This window comes from Coregonus lavaretus (genome assembly GCF_964263955.1).
Source record: "Coregonus lavaretus genome assembly, contig: HAP1_SCAFFOLD_734, whole genome shotgun sequence".
Classification (NCBI taxonomy): domain Eukaryota; kingdom Metazoa; phylum Chordata; class Actinopteri; order Salmoniformes; family Salmonidae; genus Coregonus; species Coregonus lavaretus.
The window spans coordinates 196,993-221,992 of record NW_028165437.1 but is presented as its reverse complement, the minus strand read 5'-3'; the positions used below and the strand labels follow the sequence as shown (position 1 = coordinate 221,992).

The window sequence follows — 25,000 nt, the reverse complement described above, 5'->3', positions numbered from 1 at the left end:
GGTAACCCAGCCTCCAGTCTCCCCTGAAGCACTTCTCTCCCTGGCTCTCGTTCTGGTAACCCAGCCTCCCCTCTCCCCTGAAGTACTTCTCTCCCTGGCTCTCGTTCTGGTAACCCAGCCTCCCCTCTCCCCTGAAGCACTTCTCTCCCCGGCTCTCGTTCTGGTAACCCAGCCTCCCCTCTCCCCTGAAGCACTTCTCTCCCTGGCTCTCGTTCTGGTAACCCAGCCTCCCCTCTCCCCTGAAGCACTTCTCTCCCTGGCTCTCGTTCTGGTAACCCAGCCTCCCCTCTCCCCTGAAGCACTTCTCTCCCTGGCTCTCGTTCTGGTAACCCAGCCTCCAGTCTCCCCTGAAGCACTTCTCTCTCTGGCTCTCGTTCTGGTAACCCAGCCTCCAGTCTCCCCTGAAGCACTTCTCTCCCTGGCTCTCGTTCTGGTAACCCAGCCTCCAGTCTCCCCTGAAGCACTTCTCTCCCTGGCTCTCGTTCTGGTAACCCAGCCTCCCCTCTCCCCTGAAGCACTTCTCTCCCTGGCTCTCGTTCTGGTAACCCAGCCTCCAGTCTCCCCTGAAGCACTTCTCTCCCTGGCTCTCGTTCTGGTAACCCAGCCTCCCCTCTCCCCTGAAGCACTTCTCTCCCTGGCTCTCGTTCTGGTAACCCAGCCTCCCCTCTCCCCTGAAGCACTTCTCTCCCTGGCTCTCGTTCTGGTAACCCAGCCTCCCCTCTCCCCTGAAGCACTTCTCTCCCTGGCTCTCGTTCTGGTAACCCAGCCTCCCCTCTCCCCTGAAGCACTTCTCTCCCTGGCTCTCGTTCTGGTAACCCAGCCTCCCCTCTCCCCTGAAGCACTTCTCTCCCTGGCTCCTCTCTGTTCTTCCTGTTTGTGCTCTGCCCTGGATTACTATGGTTTCAGGGCCCTGTTTTTTCCAGACCAAATACATGTGTGACCTCACTCCACCGGCTTGGCAACAACTTGCTGATTTATTTTCTCTTAACCGGTCACGCCCTGACTCAGGGGACTCGTATATGTTGAGTCAGGGTGTGCATGTTCTATGTTGTATTTTTCTATGTTGGTGATCTAGGTTTTCTAGATCTATGTTGGCCGGTGTGGTTCCTAATCAGAGGCAGCTGTCTCTCGTTGTCTCTGATTGGGGACCATACTTAGGCAGCCTATTGGCACTAGTGGGTTGTGGGATCTTGTTCCGTGTTGAAGGTATGTTGTTTGTGTACCTTGGACTTCACGTTTCGTTTCATTTGTTGTTTTGTCGTGGTGTTTATTCAGTATAAATAAACACGTATGCATATCACGCTGCGCCTTGGTCCGTCCCGTCTATGAACGAACGTGACATAACCAAGCTCCTCCTGCTGGTATGTCTACCTGTGTCCCCCCGCTCCACCCCACTGTACTGTATAACTCTACAATCTAAACAACTGAACTCTCTCTCCCTGCGGTCTCCTCATTTCAATACGTTGCCTGTAAACCATCCTGCTTCTCGACCCCTATCCTTGTGTACCGTCCTCCTGAAGATAATGAATCGTTCCTGTCTCAACAATCTGAACTACTCCCCGTAGCTGTGTCCCAAGCTCCACCCAGCTTACTGTTGCTTGGCCAAATAAAAATTCACATGAACTCATCAAAATCAACACTTGCCTCTGATTTTCATTGCTGTTCTGGACTGTTTCAATATTACCCAACATGTCAATGTTCCCACTCACATCAAGGGTCACATACTAGACTGAGTCTGCTCTGTTGGCCTCAACCGAACTCATATGACCTCCTCCCTGTTCCCACTGTGACCTCAACCTAACTCATATGACCTCCTCCCTGTTCCCACAGTCTGACCTCAACCTAACTCATATGACCTCCTCCCTGTTCCCAGTGTCTCACCACAAGATCCTTCATGTCTCTCTTCCCTCATACGCACCCCACAGCACTGACAAACGCCTCGTCTCCTTCCGCAACGTCAAAGCTGTTGACCCCCTCCAACTCTCTGATGCCAGCTGCTCTGCCCTGCCCCTTGACCACACCCCCAACTCACCTGATGAACTAGCTGCCCAATTCAATTCTGCTCTATCCGCCTCCCTCAACTCTCTGGCCCCCTCCAAACTAAACCTGTCTCCTCCTGGGTTAACCCTGCTCTCCCTCAACTCTCTGGTCCCCCTCCAAACTGAACCTGTCTCCCCCTCCTCCTGGGTTAACCCTGCTCTCCCTCAACTCTCTGACCCCCCTCCAAACTAAACCTGTCTCCTCCTGGGTTAACCCTGCTCTCCCTCAACTCTCTGACCCCCCTCCAAACTAAACCTGTCTCCTCCTGGGTTAACCCTGCTCTCCCTCAACTCTCTGACCCCCCTCCAAACTAAACCTGTCTCCTCCTGGGTTAACCCTGCTCTCCCTCAACTCTCTGACCCCCCTCCAAACTAAACCTGTCTCCTCCTCCTCCTGGGTTAACCCTGCTCTCCCTCAACTCTCTGACCCCCCTCCAAACTAAACCTGTCTCCTCCTGGGTTAACCCTGCTCTCCCTCAACTCTCTGGTCCCCCTCCAAACTAAACCTGTCTCCTCCTGGGTTAACCCTGCTCTCCCTCAACTCTCTGGTCCCCCTCCAAACTAAACCTGTCTCCCCCTCCTCCTGGGTTAACCCTGCTCTCCCTCAACTCTCTGACCCCCCTCCAAACTAAACCTGTCTCCTCCTGGGTTAACCCTGCTCTCCCTCAACTCTCTGGTCCCCCTCCAAACTAAACCTGTCTCCCCCTCCTCCTGGGTTAACCCTGCTCTCCCTCAACTCTCTGGTCCCCCTCCAAACTAAACCTGTCTCCTCCTGGGTTAACCCTGCTCTCCCTCAACTCTCTGGTCCCCCTCCAAACTAAACCTGTCTCCTCCTGGGTTAACCCTGCTCTCCCTCAACTCTCTGGCCCCCCTCCAAACTAAACCTGTCTCCCCCTCCTCCTGGGTTAACCCTGCTCTCCCTCAACTCTCTGACCCCCCTCCAAACTAAACCTGTCTCCTCCTGGGTTAACCCTGCTCTCCCTCAACTCTCTGGTCCCCCTCCAAACTAAACCTGTCTCCCCCTCCTCCTGGGTTAACCCTGCTCTCCCTCAACTCTCTGACCCCCCTCCAAACTAAACCTGTCTCCCCCTCCTCCTGGGTTAACCCTGCTCTCCCTCAACTCTCTGGTCCCCCTCCAAACTAAACCTGTCTCCTCCTGGGTTAACCCTGCTCTCCCTCAACTCTCTGACCCCCCTCCAAACTAAACCTGTCTCCTCCTGGGTTAACCCTGCTCTCCCTCAACTCTCTGGCCCCCCTCCAAACTAAACCTGTCTCCTCCTCCTCCTGGGTTAACCCTGCTCTCCCTCAACTCTCTGGCCCCCCTCCAAACTAAACCTGTCTCCTCCTCCTCCTGGGTTAACCCTGCTCTCCCTCAACTCTCTGGCCCCCCTCCAAACTAAACCTGTCTCCTCCTCCTCCTGGGTTAACCCTGCTCTCCCTCAACTCTCTGGCCCCCCTCCAAACTAAACCTGTCTCCCCCTCCTCCTGGGTTAACCCTGCTCTCCCTCAACTCTCTGACCCCCCTCCAAACTAAACCTGTCTCCTCCTGGGTTAACCCTGCTCTCCCTCAACTCTCTGACCCCCCTCCAAACTAAACCTGTCTCCTCCTGGGTTAACCCTGCTCTCCCTCAACTCTCTGGTCCCCCTCCAAACTAAACCTGTCTCCTCCTGGGTTAACCCTGCTCTCCCTCAACTCTCTGGCCCCCCTCCAAACTAAACCTGTCTCCTCCTGGGTTAACCCTGCTCTCCCTCAACTCTCTGGTCCCCCTCCAAACTAAACCTGTCTCCTCCTCCTCCTGGGTTAACCCTGCTCTCCCTCAACTCTCTGGCCTCCCTCCAAACTAAACCTGTCTCCTCCTCCTCCTGGGTTAACCCTGCTCTCCCTCAACTCTCTGACCCCCCTCCAAACTAAACCTGTCTCCTCCTGGGTTAACCCTGCTCTCCCTCAACTCTCTGACCCCCCTCCAAACTAAACCTGTCTCCCCCTGGGTTAACCCTGCTCTCCCTCAACTCTCTGACCCCCCTCCAAACTAAACCTGTCTCCTCCTGGGTTAACCCTGCTCTCCCTCAACTCTCTGACCCCCCTCCAAACTAAACCTGTCTCCTCCTGGGTTAACCCTGCTCTCCCTCAACTCTCTGACCCCCCTCCAAACTAAACCTGTCTCCTCCTGGGTTAACCCTGCTCTCCCTCAACTCTCTGACCCCCCTCCAAACTAAACCTGTCTCCTCCTGGGTTAACCCTGCTCTCCCTCAACTCTCTGGCCCCCCTCCAAACTAAACCTGTCTCCTCCTCCTCCTGGGTTAACCCTGCTCTCCCTCAACTCTCTGACCCCCCTCCAAACTAAACCTGTCTCCTCCTGGGTTAACCCTGCTCTCCCTCAACTCTCTGACCCCCCTCCAAACTAAACCTGTCTCCTCCTGGGTTAACCCTGCTCTCCCTCAACTCTCTGGTCCCCCTCCAAACTAAACCTGTCTCCTCCTCCTCCTGGGTTAACCCTGCTCTCCCTCAACTCTCTGGCCTCCCTCCAAACTAAACCTGTCTCCTCCTCCTCCTGGGTTAACCCTGCTCTCCCTCAACTCTCTGACCCCCCTCCAAACTAAACCTGTCTCCTCCTGGGTTAACCCTGCTCTCCCTCAACTCTCTGGCCCCCCTCCAAACTAAACCTGTCTCCTCCTCCTCCTGGGTTAACCCTGCTCTCCCTCAACTCTCTGGTCCCCCTCCAAACTAAACCTGTCTCCCCCTCCTCCTGGGTTAACCCTGCTCTCCCTCAACTCTCTGGCCCCCCTCCAAACTAAACCTGTCTCCTCCTGGGTTAACCCTGCTCTCCCTCAACTCTCTGACCCCCCTCCAAACTAAACCTGTCTCCTCCTGGGTTAACCCTGCTCTCCCTCAACTCTCTGACCCCCCTCCAAACTAAACCTGTCTCCTCCTGGGTTAACCCTGCTCTCCCTCAACTCTCTGGTCCCCCTCCAAACTAAACCTGTCTCCTCCTCCTCCTGGGTTAACCCTGCTCTCCCTCAACTCTCTGGCCCCCCTCCAAACTAAACCTGTCTCCTCCTGGGTTAACCCTGCTCTCCCTCAACTCTCTGGCCCCCCTCCAAACTAAACCTGTCTCCTCCTGGGTTAACCCTGCTCTCCCTCAACTCTCTGACCCCCCTCCAAACTAAACCTGTCTCATCCTCCTCCTGGGTTAACCCTGCTCTCCCTCAACTCTCTGACCCCCCTCCAAACTAAACCTGTCTCCTCCTGGGTTAACCCTGCTCTCTCTCAACTCTCTGGCCCCCCTCCAAACTAAACCTGTCTCCTCCTCCTCCTGGGTTAACCCTGCTCTCCCTCAACTCTCTGGCCCCCCTCCAAACTAAACCTGTCTCCTCCTCCTCCTGGGTTAACCCTGCTCTCCCTCAACTCTCTGGCCCCCCTCCAAACTAAACCTGTCTCCTCCTCCTCCTGGGTTAACCCTGCTCTCCCTCAACTCTCTGACCCCCCTCCAAACTAAACCTGTCTCCTCCTGGGTTAACCCTGCTCTCCCTCAACTCTCTGACCCCCCTCCAAACTAAACCTGTCTCCTCCTCCTCCTGGGTTAACCCTGCTCTCCCTCAACTCTCTGACCCCCCTCCAAACTAAACCTGTCTCCTCCTGGGTTAACCCTGCTCTCCCTCAACTCTCTGCCCCCCCTCCAAACTAAACCTGTCTCCTCCTGGGTTAACCCTGCTCTCCCTCAACTCTCTGACCCCCCTCCAAACTAAACCTGTCTCCTCCTGGGTTAACCCTGCTCTCCCTCAACTCTCTGACCCCCCTCCAAACTAAACCTGTCTCCTCCTGGGTTAACCCTGCTCTCCCTCAACTCTCTGACCCCCCTCCAAACTAAACCTGTCTCCCCCTGGGTTAACCCTGCTCTCCCTCAACTCTCTGACCCCCCTCCAAACTAAACCTGTCTCCTCCTGGGTTAACCCTGCTCTCCCTCAACTCTCTGGCCCCCCTCCAAACTAAACCTGTCTCCTCCTCCTCCTGGGTTAACCCTGCTCTCCCTCAACTCTCTGACCCCCCTCCAAACTAAACCTGTCTCCTCCTGGGTTAACCCTGCTCTCCCTCAACTCTCTGACCCCCCTCCAAACTAAACCTGTCTCCTCCTCCTCCTGGGTTAACCCTGCTCTCCCTCAACTCTCTGACCCCCCTCCAAACTAAACCTGTCTCCTCCTGGGTTAACCCTGCTCTCCCTCAACTCTCTGACCCCCCTCCAAACTAAACCTGTCTCCTCCTGGGTTAACCCTGCTCTCCCTCAACTCTCTGACCCCCCTCCAAACTAAACCTGTCTCCTCCTGGGTTAACCCTGCTCTCCCTCAACTCTCTGACCCCCCTCCAAACTAAACCTGTCTCCTCCTGGGTTAACCCTGCTCTCCCTCAACTCTCTGGCCCCCCTCCAAACTAAACCTGTCTCCTCCTCCTCCTGGGTTAACCCTGCTCTCCCTCAACTCTCTGACCCCCCTCCAAACTAAACCTGTCTCCTCCTGGGTTAACCCTGCTCTCCCTCAACTCTCTGACCCCCCTCCAAACTAAACCTGTCTCCTCCTGGGTTAACCCTGCTCTCCCTCAACTCTCTGACCCCCCTCCAAACTAAACCTGTCTCCTCCTGGGTTAACCCTGCTCTCCCTCAACTCTCTGACCCCCCTCCAAACTAAACCTGTCTCCTCCTGGGTTAACCCTGCTCTCCCTCAACTCTCTGACCCCCCTCCAAACTAAACCTGTCTCCTCCTGGGTTAACCCTGCTCTCCCTCAACTCTCTGGCCCCCCTCCAAACTAAACCTGTCTCCTCCTCCTCCTGGGTTAACCCTGCTCTCCCTCAACTCTCTGACCCCCCTCCAAACTAAACCTGTCTCCTCCTGGGTTAACCCTGCTCTCCCTCAACTCTCTGACCCCCCTCCAAACTAAACCTGTCTCCTCCTGGGTTAACCCTGCTCTCCCTCAACTCTCTGGTCCCCCTCCAAACTAAACCTGTCTCCTCCTCCTCCTGGGTTAACCCTGCTCTCCCTCAACTCTCTGGCCTCCCTCCAAACTAAACCTGTCTCCTCCTCCTCCTGGGTTAACCCTGCTCTCCCTCAACTCTCTGACCCCCCTCCAAACTAAACCCGTCTCCTCCTGGGTTAACCCTGCTCTCCCTCAACTCTCTGGCCCCCCTCCAAACTAAACCTGTCTCCTCCTCCTCCTGGGTTAACCCTGCTCTCCCTCAACTCTCTGGTCCCCCTCCAAACTAAACCTGTCTCCTCCTCCTCCTGGGTTAACCCTGCTCTCCCTCAACTCTCTGGCCTCCCTCCAAACTAAACCTGTCTCCTCCTCCTCCTGGGTTAACCCTGCTCTCCCTCAACTCTCTGACCCCCCTCCAAACTAAACCTGTCTCCTCCTGGGTTAACCCTGCTCTCCCTCAACTCTCTGACCCCCCTCCAAACTAAACCTGTCTCCCCCTGGGTTAACCCTGCTCTCCCTCAACTCTCTGACCCCCCTCCAAACTAAACCTGTCTCCTCCTGGGTTAACCCTGCTCTCCCTCAACTCTCTGACCCCCCTCCAAACTAAACCTGTCTCCTCCTGGGTTAACCCTGCTCTCCCTCAACTCTCTGACCCCCCTCCAAACTAAACCTGTCTCCTCCTGGGTTAACCCTGCTCTCCCTCAACTCTCTGACCCCCCTCCAAACTAAACCTGTCTCCTCCTGGGTTAACCCTGCTCTCCCTCAACTCTCTGGCCCCCCTCCAAACTAAACCTGTCTCCTCCTCCTCCTGGGTTAACCCTGCTCTCCCTCAACTCTCTGACCCCCCTCCAAACTAAACCTGTCTCCTCCTGGGTTAACCCTGCTCTCCCTCAACTCTCTGACCCCCCTCCAAACTAAACCTGTCTCCTCCTGGGTTAACCCTGCTCTCCCTCAACTCTCTGGTCCCCCTCCAAACTAAACCTGTCTCCTCCTCCTCCTGGGTTAACCCTGCTCTCCCTCAACTCTCTGGCCTCCCTCCAAACTAAACCTGTCTCCTCCTCCTCCTGGGTTAACCCTGCTCTCCCTCAACTCTCTGACCCCCCTCCAAACTAAACCTGTCTCCTCCTGGGTTAACCCTGCTCTCCCTCAACTCTCTGGCCCCCCTCCAAACTAAACCTGTCTCCTCCTCCTCCTGGGTTAACCCTGCTCTCCCTCAACTCTCTGGTCCCCCTCCAAACTAAACCTGTCTCCCCCTCCTCCTGGGTTAACCCTGCTCTCCCTCAACTCTCTGGCCCCCCTCCAAACTAAACCTGTCTCCTCCTGGGTTAACCCTGCTCTCCCTCAACTCTCTGACCCCCCTCCAAACTAAACCTGTCTCCTCCTGGGTTAACCCTGCTCTCCCTCAACTCTCTGACCCCCCTCCAAACTAAACCTGTCTCCTCCTGGGTTAACCCTGCTCTCCCTCAACTCTCTGGTCCCCCTCCAAACTAAACCTGTCTCCTCCTCCTCCTGGGTTAACCCTGCTCTCCCTCAACTCTCTGGCCCCCCTCCAAACTAAACCTGTCTCCTCCTGGGTTAACCCTGCTCTCCCTCAACTCTCTGGCCCCCCTCCAAACTAAACCTGTCTCCTCCTGGGTTAACCCTGCTCTCCCTCAACTCTCTGACCCCCCTCCAAACTAAACCTGTCTCATCCTCCTCCTGGGTTAACCCTGCTCTCCCTCAACTCTCTGACCCCCCTCCAAACTAAACCTGTCTCCTCCTGGGTTAACCCTGCTCTCCCTCAACTCTCTGGCCCCCCTCCAAACTAAACCTGTCTCCTCCTCCTCCTGGGTTAACCCTGCTCTCCCTCAACTCTCTGACCCCCCTCCAAACTAAACCTGTCTCCTCCTCCTCCTGGGTTAACCCTGCTCTCCCTCAACTCTGTGGCCCCCCTCCAAACTAAACCTGTCTCCTCCTCCTCCTGGGTTAACCCTGCTCTCCCTCAACTCTCTGGCCCCCCTCCAAACTAAACCTGTCTCCTCCTCCTCCTGGGTTAACCCTGCTCTCCCTCAACTCTCTGGTCCCCCTCCAAACTAAACCTGTCTCCTCCTCCTCCTGGGTTAACCCTGCTCTCCCTCAACTCTCTGGTCCCCCTCCAAACTAAACCTGTCTCCTCCTCCTCCTGGGTTAACCCTGCTCTCCCTCAACTCTCTGGCCTCCCTCCAAACTAAACCTGTCTCCTCCTCCTCCTGGGTTAACCCTGCTCTCCCTCAACTCTCTGACCCCCTCCAAACTAAACCTGTCTCCTCCTGGGTTAACCCTGCTCTCCCTCAACTCTCTGACCCCCCTCCAAACTAAACCTGTCTCCTCCTGGGTTAACCCTGCTCTCCCTCAACTCTCTGACCCCCCTCCAAACTAAACCTGTCTCCTCCTGGGTTAACCCTGCTCTCCCTCAACTCTCTGGCCCCCCTCCAAACTAAACCTGTCTCCTCCTCCTCCTGGGTTAACCCTGCTCTCCCTCAACTCTCTGACCCCCCTCCAAACTAAACCTGTCTCCTCCTGGGTTAACCCTGCTCTCCCTCAACTCTCTGACCCCCCTCCAAACTAAACCTGTCTCCTCCTGGGTTAACCCTGCTCTCCCTCAACTCTCTGGTCCCCCTCCAAACTAAACCTGTCTCCTCCTCCTCCTGGGTTAACCCTGCTCTCCCTCAACTCTCTGGCCTCCCTCCAAACTAAACCTGTCTCCTCCTCCTCCTGGGTTAACCCTGCTCTCCCTCAACTCTCTGACCCCCCTCCAAACTAAACCTGTCTCCTCCTGGGTTAACCCTGCTCTCCCTCAACTCTCTGACCCCCCTCCAAACTAAACCTGTCTCCCCCTGGGTTAACCCTGCTCTCCCTCAACTCTCTGACCCCCCTCCAAACTAAACCTGTCTCCTCCTGGGTTAACCCTGCTCTCCCTCAACTCTCTGACCCCCCTCCAAACTAAACCTGTCTCCTCCTGGGTTAACCCTGCTCTCCCTCAACTCTCTGACCCCCCTCCAAACTAAACCTGTCTCCTCCTGGGTTAACCCTGCTCTCCCTCAACTCTCTGACCCCCCTCCAAACTAAACCTGTCTCCTCCTGGGTTAACCCTGCTCTCCCTCAACTCTCTGGCCCCCCTCCAAACTAAACCTGTCTCCTCCTCCTCCTGGGTTAACCCTGCTCTCCCTCAACTCTCTGACCCCCCTCCAAACTAAACCTGTCTCCTCCTGGGTTAACCCTGCTCTCCCTCAACTCTCTGACCCCCCTCCAAACTAAACCTGTCTCCTCCTGGGTTAACCCTGCTCTCCCTCAACTCTCTGGTCCCCCTCCAAACTAAACCTGTCTCCTCCTCCTCCTGGGTTAACCCTGCTCTCCCTCAACTCTCTGGCCTCCCTCCAAACTAAACCTGTCTCCTCCTCCTCCTGGGTTAACCCTGCTCTCCCTCAACTCTCTGACCCCCCTCCAAACTAAACCTGTCTCCTCCTGGGTTAACCCTGCTCTCCCTCAACTCTCTGGCCCCCCTCCAAACTAAACCTGTCTCCTCCTCCTCCTGGGTTAACCCTGCTCTCCCTCAACTCTCTGGTCCCCCTCCAAACTAAACCTGTCTCCCCCTCCTCCTGGGTTAACCCTGCTCTCCCTCAACTCTCTGGCCCCCCTCCAAACTAAACCTGTCTCCTCCTGGGTTAACCCTGCTCTCCCTCAACTCTCTGACCCCCCTCCAAACTAAACCTGTCTCCTCCTGGGTTAACCCTGCTCTCCCTCAACTCTCTGACCCCCCTCCAAACTAAACCTGTCTCCTCCTGGGTTAACCCTGCTCTCCCTCAACTCTCTGGTCCCCCTCCAAACTAAACCTGTCTCCTCCTCCTCCTGGGTTAACCCTGCTCTCCCTCAACTCTCTGGCCCCCCTCCAAACTAAACCTGTCTCCTCCTGGGTTAACCCTGCTCTCCCTCAACTCTCTGGCCCCCCTCCAAACTAAACCTGTCTCCTCCTGGGTTAACCCTGCTCTCCCTCAACTCTCTGACCCCCCTCCAAACTAAACCTGTCTCATCCTCCTCCTGGGTTAACCCTGCTCTCCCTCAACTCTCTGACCCCCCTCCAAACTAAACCTGTCTCCTCCTGGGTTAACCCTGCTCTCCCTCAACTCTCTGGCCCCCCTCCAAACTAAACCTGTCTCCTCCTCCTCCTGGGTTAACCCTGCTCTCCCTCAACTCTCTGGCCCCCCTCCAAACTAAACCTGTCTCCTCCTCCTCCTGGGTTAACCCTGCTCTCCCTCAACTCTCTGGCCCCCCTCCAAACTAAACCTGTCTCCTCCTCCTCCTGGGTTAACCCTGCTCTCCCTCAACTCTCTGACCCCCCTCCAAACTAAACCTGTCTCCTCCTGGGTTAACCCTGCTCTCCCTCAACTCTCTGACCCCCCTCCAAACTAAACCTGTCTCCTCCTCCTCCTGGGTTAACCCTGCTCTCCCTCAACTCTCTGACCCCCCTCCAAACTAAACCTGTCTCCTCCTGGGTTAACCCTGCTCTCCCTCAACTCTCTGGTCCCCCTCCAAACTAAACCTGTCTCCTCCTGGGTTAACCCTGCTCTCCCTCAACTCTCTGGTCCCCCTCCAAACTAAACCTGTCTCCCCCTCCTCCTGGGTTAACCCTGCTCTCCCTCAACTCTCTGACCCCCCTCCAAACTAAACCTGTCTCCTCCTGGGTTAACCCTGCTCTCCCTCAACTCTCTGGTCCCCCTCCAAACTAAACCTGTCTCCCCCTCCTCCTGGGTTAACCCTGCTCTCCCTCAACTCTCTGGTCCCCCTCCAAACTAAACCTGTCTCCTCCTGGGTTAACCCTGCTCTCCCTCAACTCTCTGGTCCCCCTCCAAACTAAACCTGTCTCCTCCTGGGTTAACCCTGCTCTCCCTCAACTCTCTGGCCCCCCTCCAAACTAAACCTGTCTCCCCCTCCTCCTGGGTTAACCCTGCTCTCCCTCAACTCTCTGACCCCCCTCCAAACTAAACCTGTCTCCTCCTGGGTTAACCCTGCTCTCCCTCAACTCTCTGGTCCCCCTCCAAACTAAACCTGTCTCCCCCTCCTCCTGGGTTAACCCTGCTCTCCCTCAACTCTCTGACCCCCCTCCAAACTAAACCTGTCTCCCCCTCCTCCTGGGTTAACCCTGCTCTCCCTCAACTCTCTGGTCCCCCTCCAAACTAAACCTGTCTCCTCCTGGGTTAACCCTGCTCTCCCTCAACTCTCTGACCCCCCTCCAAACTAAACCTGTCTCCTCCTGGGTTAACCCTGCTCTCCCTCAACTCTCTGGCCCCCCTCCAAACTAAACCTGTCTCCTCCTCCTCCTGGGTTAACCCTGCTCTCCCTCAACTCTCTGGCCCCCCTCCAAACTAAACCTGTCTCCTCCTCCTCCTGGGTTAACCCTGCTCTCCCTCAACTCTCTGGCCCCCCTCCAAACTAAACCTGTCTCCTCCTCCTCCTGGGTTAACCCTGCTCTCCCTCAACTCTCTGGCCCCCCTCCAAACTAAACCTGTCTCCCCCTCCTCCTGGGTTAACCCTGCTCTCCCTCAACTCTCTGACCCCCCTCCAAACTAAACCTGTCTCCTCCTGGGTTAACCCTGCTCTCCCTCAACTCTCTGACCCCCCTCCAAACTAAACCTGTCTCCTCCTGGGTTAACCCTGCTCTCCCTCAACTCTCTGGTCCCCCTCCAAACTAAACCTGTCTCCTCCTGGGTTAACCCTGCTCTCCCTCAACTCTCTGGCCCCCCTCCAAACTAAACCTGTCTCCTCCTGGGTTAACCCTGCTCTCCCTCAACTCTCTGGTCCCCCTCCAAACTAAACCTGTCTCCTCCTCCTCCTGGGTTAACCCTGCTCTCCCTCAACTCTCTGGCCTCCCTCCAAACTAAACCTGTCTCCTCCTCCTCCTGGGTTAACCCTGCTCTCCCTCAACTCTCTGACCCCCCTCCAAACTAAACCTGTCTCCTCCTGGGTTAACCCTGCTCTCCCTCAACTCTCTGACCCCCCTCCAAACTAAACCTGTCTCCCCCTGGGTTAACCCTGCTCTCCCTCAACTCTCTGACCCCCCTCCAAACTAAACCTGTCTCCTCCTGGGTTAACCCTGCTCTCCCTCAACTCTCTGACCCCCCTCCAAACTAAACCTGTCTCCTCCTGGGTTAACCCTGCTCTCCCTCAACTCTCTGACCCCCCTCCAAACTAAACCTGTCTCCTCCTGGGTTAACCCTGCTCTCCCTCAACTCTCTGACCCCCCTCCAAACTAAACCTGTCTCCTCCTGGGTTAACCCTGCTCTCCCTCAACTCTCTGGCCCCCCTCCAAACTAAACCTGTCTCCTCCTCCTCCTGGGTTAACCCTGCTCTCCCTCAACTCTCTGACCCCCCTCCAAACTAAACCTGTCTCCTCCTGGGTTAACCCTGCTCTCCCTCAACTCTCTGACCCCCCTCCAAACTAAACCTGTCTCCTCCTGGGTTAACCCTGCTCTCCCTCAACTCTCTGGTCCCCCTCCAAACTAAACCTGTCTCCTCCTCCTCCTGGGTTAACCCTGCTCTCCCTCAACTCTCTGGCCTCCCTCCAAACTAAACCTGTCTCCTCCTCCTCCTGGGTTAACCCTGCTCTCCCTCAACTCTCTGACCCCCCTCCAAACTAAACCTGTCTCCTCCTGGGTTAACCCTGCTCTCCCTCAACTCTCTGGCCCCCCTCCAAACTAAACCTGTCTCCTCCTCCTCCTGGGTTAACCCTGCTCTCCCTCAACTCTCTGGTCCCCCTCCAAACTAAACCTGTCTCCCCCTCCTCCTGGGTTAACCCTGCTCTCCCTCAACTCTCTGGCCCCCCTCCAAACTAAACCTGTCTCCTCCTGGGTTAACCCTGCTCTCCCTCAACTCTCTGACCCCCCTCCAAACTAAACCTGTCTCCTCCTGGGTTAACCCTGCTCTCCCTCAACTCTCTGACCCCCCTCCAAACTAAACCTGTCTCCTCCTGGGTTAACCCTGCTCTCCCTCAACTCTCTGGTCCCCCTCCAAACTAAACCTGTCTCCTCCTCCTCCTGGGTTAACCCTGCTCTCCCTCAACTCTCTGGCCCCCCTCCAAACTAAACCTGTCTCCTCCTGGGTTAACCCTGCTCTCCCTCAACTCTCTGGCCCCCCTCCAAACTAAACCTGTCTCCTCCTGGGTTAACCCTGCTCTCCCTCAACTCTCTGACCCCCCTCCAAACTAAACCTGTCTCATCCTCCTCCTGGGTTAACCCTGCTCTCCCTCAACTCTCTGACCCCCCTCCAAACTAAACCTGTCTCCTCCTGGGTTAACCCTGCTCTCTCTCAACTCTCTGGCCCCCCTCCAAACTAAACCTGTCTCCTCCTCCTCCTGGGTTAACCCTGCTCTCCCTCAACTCTCTGGCCCCCCTCCAAACTAAACCTGTCTCCTCCTCCTCCTGGGTTAACCCTGCTCTCCCTCAACTCTCTGGCCCCCCTCCAAACTAAACCTGTCTCCTCCTCCTCCTGGGTTAACCCTGCTCTCCCTCAACTCTCTGGCCTCCCTCCAAACTAAACCTGTCTCCTCCTCCTCCTGGGTTAACCCTGCTCTCCCTCAACTCTCTGACCCCCCTCCAAACTAAACCTGTCTCCTCCTGGGTTAACCCTGCTCTCCCTCAACTCTCTGACCCCCCTCCAAACTAAACCTGTCTCCCCCTGGGTTAACCCTGCTCTCCCTCAACTCTCTGACCCCCCTCCAAACTAAACCTGTCTCCTCCTGGGTTAACCCTGCTCTCCCTCAACTCTCTGACCCCCCTCCAAACTAAACCTGTCTCCTCCTGGGTTAACCCTGCTCTCCCTCAACTCTCTGACCCCCCTCCAAACTAAACCTGTCTCCTCCTGGGTTAACCCTGCTCTCCCTCAACTCTCTGACCCCCCTCCAAACTAAACCTGTCTCCTCCTGGGTTAACCCTGCTCTCCCTCAACTCTCTGGCCCCCCTCCAAACTAAACCTGTCTCCTCCTCCTCCTGGGTTAACCCTGCTCTCCCTCAACTCTCTGACCCCCCTCCAAACTAAACCTGTCTCCTCCTGGGTTAACCCTGCTCTCCCTCAACTCTCTGACCCCCCTCCAAACTAAACCTGTCTCCTCCTGGGTTAACCCTGCTCTCCCTCAACTCTCTGGTCCCCCTCCAAACTAAACCTGTCTCCTCCTCCTCCTGGGTTAACCCTGCTCTCCCTCAACTCTCTGGCCTCCCTCCAAACTAAACCTGTCTCCTCCTCCTCCTGGGTTAACCCTGCTCTCCCTCAACTCTCTGACCCCCCTCCAAACTAAACCTGTCTCCTCCTGGGTTAACCCTGCTCTCCCTCAACTCTCTGGCCCCCCTCCAAACTAAACCTGTCTCCTCCTCCTCCTGGGTTAACCCTGCTCTCCCTCAACTCTCTGGTCCCCCTCCAAACTAAACCTGTCTCCCCCTCCTCCTGGGTTAACCCTGCTCTCCCTCAACTCTCTGGCCCCCCTCCAAACTAAACCTGTCTCCTCCTGGGTTAACCCTGCTCTCCCTCAACTCTCTGACCCCCCTCCAAACTAAACCTGTCTCCTCCTGGGTTAACCCTGCTCTCCCTCAACTCTCTGACCCCCCTCCAAACTAAACCTGTCTCCTCCTGGGTTAACCCTGCTCTCCCTCAACTCTCTGGTCCCCCTCCAAACTAAACCTGTCTCCTCCTCCTCCTGGGTTAACCCTGCTCTCCCTCAACTCTCTGGCCCCCCTCCAAACTAAACCTGTCTCCTCCTGGGTTAACCCTGCTCTCCCTCAACTCTCTGGCCCCCCTCCAAACTAAACCTGTCTCCTCCTGGGTTAACCCTGCTCTCCCTCAACTCTCTGACCCCCCTCCAAACTAAACCTGTCTCATCCTCCTCCTGGGTTAACCCTGCTCTCCCTCAACTCTCTGACCCCCCTCCAAACTAAACCTGTCTCCTCCTGGGTTAACCCTGCTCTCTCTCAACTCTCTGGCCCCCCTCCAAACTAAACCTGTCTCCTCCTCCTCCTGGGTTAACCCTGCTCTCCCTCAACTCTCTGGCCCCCCTCCAAACTAAACCTGTCTCCTCCTCCTCCTGGGTTAACCCTGCTCTCCCTCAACTCTCTGGCCCCCCTCCAAACTAAACCTGTCTCCTCCTCCTCCTGGGTTAACCCTGCTCTCCCTCAACTCTCTGACCCCCCTCCAAACTAAACCTGTCTCCTCCTGGGTTAACCCTGCTCTCCCTCAACTCTCTGACCCCCCTCCAAACTAAACCTGTCTCCTCCTCCTCCTGGGTTAACCCTGCTCTCCCTCAACTCTCTGACCCCCCTCCAAACTAAACCTGTCTCCTCCTGGGTTAACCCTGCTCTCCCTCAACTCTCTGCCCCCCCTCCAAACTAAACCTGTCTCCTCCTGGGTTAACCCTGCTCTCCCTCAACTCTCTGACCCCCCTCCAAACTAAACCTGTCTCCTCCTGGGTTAACCCTGCTCTCCCTCAACTCTCTGACCCCCCTCCAAACTAAACCTGTCTCCTCCTGGGTTAACCCTGCTCTCCCTCAACTCTCTGACCCCCCTCCAAACTAAACCTGTCTCCCCCTGGGTTAACCCTGCTCTCCCTCAACTCTCTGACCCCCCTCCAAACTAAACCTGTCTCCTCCTGGGTTAACCCTGCTCTCCCTCAACTCTCTGGCCCCCCTCCAAACTAAACCTGTCTCCTCCTCCTCCTGGGTTAACCCTGCTCTCCCTCAACTCTCTGACCCCCCTCCAAACTAAACCTGTCTCCTCCTGGGTTAACCCTGCTCTCCCTCAACTCTCTGACCCCCCTCCAAACTAAACCTGTCTCCTCCTCCTCCTGGGTTAACCCTGCTCTCCCTCAACTCTCTGACCCCCCTCCAAACTAAACCTGTCTCCTCCTGGGTTAACCCTGCTCTCCCTCAACTCTCTGACCCCCCTCCAAACTAAACCTGTCTCCTCCTGGGTTAACCCTGCTCTCCCTCAACTCTCTGACCCCCCTCCAAACTAAACCTGTCTCCTCCTGGGTTAACCCTGCTCTCCCTCAACTCTCTGACCCCCCTCCAAACTAAACCTGTCTCCTCCTGGGTTAACCCTGCTCTCCCTCAACTCTCTGGCCCCCCTCCAAACTAAACCTGTCTCCTCCTCCTCCTGGGTTAACCCTGCTCTCCCTCAACTCTCTGACCCCCCTCCAAACTAAACCTGTCTCCTCCTGGGTTAACCCTGCTCTCCCTCAACTCTCTGACCCCCCTCCAAACTAAACCTGTCTCCTCCTGGGTTAACCCTGCTCTCCCTCAACTCTCTGACCCCCCTCCAAACTAAACCTGTCTCCTCCTGGGTTAACCCTGCTCTCCCTCAACTCTCTGACCCCCCTCCAAACTAAACCTGTCTCCTCCTGGGTTAACCCTGCTCTCCCTCAACTCTCTGACCCCCCTCCAAACTAAACCTGTCTCCTCCTGGGTTAACCCTGCTCTCCCTCAACTCTCTGGCCCCCCTCCAAACTAAACCTGTCTCCTCCTCCTCCTGGGTTAACCCTGCTCTCCCTCAACTCTCTGACCCCCCTCCAAACTAAACCTGTCTCCTCCTGGGTTAACCCTGCTCTCCCTCAACTCTCTGACCCCCCTCCAAACTAAACCTGTCTCCTCCTGGGTTAACCCTGCTCTCCCTCAACTCTCTGGTCCCCCTCCAAACTAAACCTGTCTCCTCCTCCTCCTGGGTTAACCCTGCTCTCCCTCAACTCTCTGGCCTCCCTCCAAACTAAACCTGTCTCCTCCTCCTCCTGGGTTAACCCTGCTCTCCCTCAACTCTCTGACCCCCCTCCAAACTAAACCCGTCTCCTCCTGGGTTAACCCTGCTCTCCCTCAACTCTCTGGCCCCCCTCCAAACTAAACCTGTCTCCTCCTCCTCCTGGGTTAACCCTGCTCTCCCTCAACTCTCTGGTCCCCCTCCAAACTAAACCTGTCTCCTCCTCCTCCTGGGTTAACCCTGCTCTCCCTCAACTCTCTGGCCTCCCTCCAAACTAAACCTGTCTCCTCCTCCTCCTGGGTTAACCCTGCTCTCCCTCAACTCTCTGACCCCCCTCCAAACTAAACCTGTCTCCTCCTGGGTTAACCCTGCTCTCCCTCAACTCTCTGACCCCCCTCCAAACTAAACCTGTCTCCCCCTGGGTTAACCCTGCTCTCCCTCAACTCTCTGACCCCCCTCCAAACTAAACCTGTCTCCTCCTGGGTTAACCCTGCTCTCCCTCAACTCTCTGACCCCCCTCCAAACTAAACCTGTCTCCTCCTGGGTTAACCCTGCTCTCCCTCAACTCTCTGACCCCCCTCCAAACTAAACCTGTCTCCTCCTGGGTTAACCCTGCTCTCCCTCAACTCTCTGACCCCCCTCCAAACTAAACCTGTCTCCTCCTGGGTTAACCCTGCTCTCCCTCAACTCTCTGGCCCCCCTCCAAACTAAACCTGTCTCCTCCTCCTCCTGGGTTAACCCTGCTCTCCCTCAACTCTCTGACCCCCCTCCAAACTAAACCTGTCTCCTCCTGGGTTAACCCTGCTCTCCCTCAACTCTCTGACCCCCCTCCAAACTAAACCTGTCTCCTCCTGGGTTAACCCTGCTCTCCCTCAACTCTCTGGTCCCCCTCCAAACTAAACCTGTCTCCTCCTCCTCCTGGGTTAACCCTGCTCTCCCTCAACTCTCTGGCCTCCCTCCAAACTAAACCTGTCTCCTCCTCCTCCTGGGTTAACCCTGCTCTCCCTCAACTCTCTGACCCCCCTCCAAACTAAACCTGTCTCCTCCTGGGTTAACCCTGCTCTCCCTCAACTCTCTGGCCCCCCTCCAAACTAAACCTGTCTCCTCCTCCTCCTGGGTTAACCCTGCTCTCCCTCAACTCTCTGGTCCCCCTCCAAACTAAACCTGTCTCCCCCTCCTCCTGGGTTAACCCTGCTCTCCCTCAACTCTCTGGCCCCCCTCCAAACTAAACCTGTCTCCTCCTGGGTTAACCCTGCTCTCCCTCAACTCTCTGACCCCCCTCCAAACTAAACCTGTCTCCTCCTGGGTTAACCCTGCTCTCCCTCAACTCTCTGACCCCCCTCCAAACTAAACCTGTCTCCTCCTGGGTTAACCCTGCTCTCCCTCAACTCTCTGGTCCCCCTCCAAACTAAACCTGTCTCCTCCTCCTCCTGGGTTAACCCTGCTCTCCCTCAACTCTCTGGCCCCCCTCCAAACTAAACCTGTCTCCTCCTGGGTTAACCCTGCTCTCCCTCAACTCTCTGGCCCCCCTCCAAACTAAACCTGTCTCCTCCTGGGTTAACCCTGCTCTCCCTCAACTCTCTGACCCCCCTCCAAACTAAACCTGTCTCATCCTCCTCCTGGGTTAACCCTGCTCTCCCTCAACTCTCTGACCCCCCTCCAAACTAAACCTGTCTCCTCCTGGGTTAACCCTGCTCTCCCTCAACTCTCTGGCCCCCCTCCAAACTAAACCTGTCTCCTCCTCCTCCTGGGTTAACCCTGCTCTCCCTCAACTCTCTGACCCCCCTCCAAACTAAACCTGTCTCCTCCTCCTCCTGGGTTAACCCTGCTCTCCCTCAACTCTGTGGCCCCCCTCCAAACTAAACCTGTCTCCTCCTCCTCCTGGGTTAACCCTGCTCTCCCTCAACTCTCTGGCCCCCCTCCAAACTAAACCTGTCTCCTCCTCCTCCTGGGTTAACCCTGCTCTCCCTCAACTCTCTGGTCCCCCTCCAAACTAAACCTGTCTCCTCCTCCTCCTGGGTTAACCCTGCTCTCCCTCAACTCTCTGGTCCCCCTCCAAACTAAACCTGTCTCCTCCTCCTCCTGGGTTAACCCTGCTCTCCCTCAACTCTCTGGCCTCCCTCCAAACTAAACCTGTCTCCTCCTCCTCCTGGGTTAACCCTGCTCTCCCTCAACTCTCTGACCCCCTCCAAACTAAACCTGTCTCCTCCTGGGTTAACCCTGCTCTCCCTCAACTCTCTGACCCCCCTCCAAACTAAACCTGTCTCCTCCTGGGTTAACCCTGCTCTCCCTCAACTCTCTGACCCCCCTCCAAACTAAACCTGTCTCCTCCTGGGTTAACCCTGCTCTCCCTCAACTCTCTGGCCCCCCTCCAAACTAAACCTGTCTCCTCCTCCTCCTGGGTTAACCCTGCTCTCCCTCAACTCTCTGACCCCCCTCCAAACTAAACCTGTCTCCTCCTGGGTTAACCCTGCTCTCCCTCAACTCTCTGACCCCCCTCCAAACTAAACCTGTCTCCTCCTGGGTTAACCCTGCTCTCCCTCAACTCTCTGGTCCCCCTCCAAACTAAACCTGTCTCCTCCTCCTCCTGGGTTAACCCTGCTCTCCCTCAACTCTCTGGCCTCCCTCCAAACTAAACCTGTCTCCTCCTCCTCCTGGGTTAACCCTGCTCTCCCTCAACTCTCTGACCCCCCTCCAAACTAAACCTGTCTCCTCCTGGGTTAACCCTGCTCTCCCTCAACTCTCTGACCCCCCTCCAAACTAAACCTGTCTCCCCCTGGGTTAACCCTGCTCTCCCTCAACTCTCTGACCCCCCTCCAAACTAAACCTGTCTCCTCCTGGGTTAACCCTGCTCTCCCTCAACTCTCTGACCCCCCTCCAAACTAAACCTGTCTCCTCCTGGGTTAACCCTGCTCTCCCTCAACTCTCTGACCCCCCTCCAAACTAAACCTGTCTCCTCCTGGGTTAACCCTGCTCTCCCTCAACTCTCTGACCCCCCTCCAAACTAAACCTGTCTCCTCCTGGGTTAACCCTGCTCTCCCTCAACTCTCTGGCCCCCCTCCAAACTAAACCTGTCTCCTCCTCCTCCTGGGTTAACCCTGCTCTCCCTCAACTCTCTGACCCCCCTCCAAACTAAACCTGTCTCCTCCTGGGTTAACCCTGCTCTCCCTCAACTCTCTGACCCCCCTCCAAACTAAACCTGTCTCCTCCTGGGTTAACCCTGCTCTCCCTCAACTCTCTGGTCCCCCTCCAAACTAAACCTGTCTCCTCCTCCTCCTGGGTTAACCCTGCTCTCCCTCAACTCTCTGGCCTCCCTCCAAACTAAACCTGTCTCCTCCTCCTCCTGGGTTAACCCTGCTCTCCCTCAACTCTCTGACCCCCCTCCAAACTAAACCTGTCTCCTCCTGGGTTAACCCTGCTCTCCCTCAACTCTCTGGCCCCCCTCCAAACTAAACCTGTCTCCTCCTCCTCCTGGGTTAACCCTGCTCTCCCTCAACTCTCTGGTCCCCCTCCAAACTAAACCTGTCTCCCCCTCCTCCTGGGTTAACCCTGCTCTCCCTCAACTCTCTGGCCCCCCTCCAAACTAAACCTGTCTCCTCCTGGGTTAACCCTGCTCTCCCTCAACTCTCTGACCCCCCTCCAAACTAAACCTGTCTCCTCCTGGGTTAACCCTGCTCTCCCTCAACTCTCTGACCCCCCTCCAAACTAAACCTGTCTCCTCCTGGGTTAACCCTGCTCTCCCTCAACTCTCTGGTCCCCCTCCAAACTAAACCTGTCTCCTCCTCCTCCTGGGTTAACCCTGCTCTCCCTCAACTCTCTGGCCCCCCTCCAAACTAAACCTGTCTCCTCCTGGGTTAACCCTGCTCTCCCTCAACTCTCTGGCCCCCCTCCAAACTAAACCTGTCTCCTCCTGGGTTAACCCTGCTCTCCCTCAACTCTCTGACCCCCCTCCAAACTAAACCTGTCTCATCCTCCTCCTGGGTTAACCCTGCTCTCCCTCAACTCTCTGACCCCCCTCCAAACTAAACCTGTCTCCTCCTGGGTTAACCCTGCTCTCCCTCAACTCTCTGGCCCCCCTCCAAACTAAACCTGTCTCCTCCTCCTCCTGGGTTAACCCTGCTCTCCCTCAACTCTCTGGCCCCCCTCCAAACTAAACCTGTCTCCTCCTCCTCCTGGGTTAACCCTGCTCTCCCTCAACTCTCTGGCCCCCCTCCAAACTAAACCTGTCTCCTCCTCCTCCTGGGTTAACCCTGCTCTCCCTCAACTCTCTGACCCCCCTCCAAACTAAACCTGTCTCCTCCTGGGTTAACCCTGCTCTCCCTCAACTCTCTGACCCCCCTCCAAACTAAACCTGTCTCCTCCTCCTCCTGGGTTAACCCTGCTCTCCCTCAACTCTCTGACCCCCCTCCAAACTAAACCTGTCTCCTCCTGGGTTAACCCTGCTCTCCCTCAACTCTCTGCCCCCCCTCCAAACTAAACCTGTCTCCTCCTGGGTTAACCCTGCTCTCCCTCAACTCTCTGACCCCCCTCCAAACTAAACCTGTCTCCTCCTGGGTTAACCCTGCTCTCCCTCAACTCTCTGACCCCCCTCCAAACTAAACCTGTCTCCTCCTGGGTTAACCCTGCTCTCCCTCAACTCTCTGACCCCCCTCCAAACTAAACATGTCTCCCCCTGGGTTAACCCTGCTCTCCCTCAACTCTCTGACCCCCCTCCAAACTAAACCTGTCTCCTCCTGGGTTAACCCTGCTCTCCCTCAACTCTCTGGCCCCCCTCCAAACTAAACCTGTCTCCTCCTCCTCCTGGGTTAACCCTGCTCTCCCTCAACTCTCTGACCCCCCTCCAAACTAAACCTGTCTCCTCCTGGGTTAACCCTGCTCTCCCTCAACTCTCTGACCCCCCTCCAAACTAAACCTGTCTCCTCCTCCTCCTGGGTTAACCCTGCTCTCCCTCAACTCTCTGACCCCCCTCCAAACTAAACCTGTCTCCTCCTGGGTTAACCCTGCTCTCCCTCAACTCTCTGACCCCCCTCCAAACTAAACCTGTCTCCTCCTGGGTTAACCCTGCTCTCCCTCAACTCTCTGGCCCCCCTCCAAACTAAACCTGTCTCCTCCTCCTCCTGGGTTAACCCTGCTCTCCCTCAACTCTCTGACCCCCCTCCAAACTAAACCTGTCTCCTCCTGGGTTAACCCTGCTCTCCCTCAACTCTCTGACCCCCCTCCAAACTAAACCTGTCTCCTCCTGGGTTAACCCTGCTCTCCCTCAACTCTCTGACCCCCCTCCAAACTAAACCTGTCTCCTCCTGGGTTAACCCTGCTCTCCCTCAACTCTCTGACCCCCCTCCAAACTAAACCTGTCTCCTCCTGGGTTAACCCTGCTCTCCCTCAACTCTCTGACCCCCCTCCAAACTAAACCTGTCTCCTCCTGGGTTAACCCTGCTCTCCCTCAACTCTCTGGCCCCCCTCCAAACTAAACCTGTCTCCTCCTCCTCCTGGGTTAACCCTGCTCTCCCTCAACTCTCTGACCCCCCTCCAAACTAAACCTGTCTCCTCCTGGGTTAACCCTGCTCTCCCTCAACTCTCTGGCCCCCCTCCAAACTAAACCTGTCTCCCCCTCCTCCTGGGTTAACCCTGCTCTCCCTCAACTCTCTGACCCCCCTCCAAACTAAACCTGTCTCCTCCTCCTGGTTTACCCCTGAGCTCCACACCCACCTACTACAGGTCCACCTACTACAGGTCCACCTACTACAGGTCCACCTACTACAGGTCCACCTACTACAGGTCCACCTACTACAGGCTACTACAGGTCCACCTACTACAGGCTACTACAGATCCACCTACTACAGGTCCACCTACTACAGGTCCACCTACTACAGGTCCACCTACTACAGGTCCACCTACTACAGGTCCACCTACTACAGGCTACTACAGGTTCACCTACTACAGGTCCACCTACTACAGGTCCACCTACTACAGGTCCACCTACTACAGGTCCACCTACTACAGGTCCACCTACTACAGTCCACCTACTACAGGTCCAGCTACTACAGGTCCACCTACTACAGGTCCACCTACTACAGGTCCACCTACTACAGGTCCACCTACTACAGGTCCACCTACTACAGGCTACTACAGGCTACTACAGGTCCACCTACTACAGGTCCACCTACTACAGGTCCACCTACTACAGGCTACTACAGGCTACTACAGGTCCACCTACTACAGGTCCACCTACTACAGGCTACTACAGGCTACTACAGGTCCACCTACTACAGGTCCACCTACTACAGGTCCACCTACTACAGGTCCACCTACTACAGGTCCAGCTACTACAGGTCCACCTACTACAGGTCCACCTACTACAGGTCCACCTACTACAGGTCCACCTACTACAGGTCCACCTACTACAGGTCCACCTACTACAGGTCCAGCTACTACAGGTCCACCTACTACAGGTCCACCTACTACAGGCTACTACAGGTCCAGCTACTACAGGTCCACCTACTACAGGTCCACCTACTACAGGTCCACCTACTACAGGTCCACCTACTACAGGCTACTACAGGTCCACCTACTACAGGTCCACCTACTACAGGTCCACCTACTACAGGCTACTACAGGTCCACCTACTACAGGTCCACCTACTACAGGTCCACCTACTACAGGTCCACCTACTACAGGTCCACCTACTACAGGTCCACCTACTACAGGTCCACCTACTACAGGTCCACCTACTACAGGCTACTACAGGTCCACCTACTACAGGCTACTACAGCTCCACCTACTACAGGTCCAGCTACTACAGGTCCACCTACTACAGGTCCACCTACTACAGGTCCACCTACTACAGGTCCACCTACTACAGGTCCACCTACTACTCCAAGAAGAACTCCCAGAATCTGTTCTCTTCAGCCCCGTGACCACACCTTCTCTAGTCCCTTCACTGAACTCTGCAACTCCATCCTCCAGTTTTTCAAGGACAAGATCTCCTAAATAAACTCATCACTGACTGATCAGTCTCCCTCAGCTGCAATTTGTTGTGGCATGGACTACAAGGTGGGACTGGCCCATGTTGACTCCAATGCGTCACACAGTTGTGTGAAGTTGGCTGGACGTTCTTTGAGTGGTGGACCATTCTTGATACACACTGGAAACTGTTCAGTGTGAAAAAACCCAGCAGCGTTGCAGTTCTTGACACAAACAGGTGCACCCGGCACCTACTATCATAACCCGTTCAAAGGCACTTAAATACTTT

The 25,000-nt window shown here is 56.1% G+C and overlaps 1 protein-coding gene across 1 annotated transcript in view; it reads left to right on the top strand.

Moving 5' to 3' along the window:
- card11 (caspase recruitment domain family, member 11) overlaps nt 1-25,000 on the top strand; it is a gene marked incomplete at both ends in the record, with an annotated part of 123,757 nt that overhangs the window by 29,715 nt on the left and 69,042 nt on the right. The gene's annotated exons all lie outside the window — the stretch shown is intronic.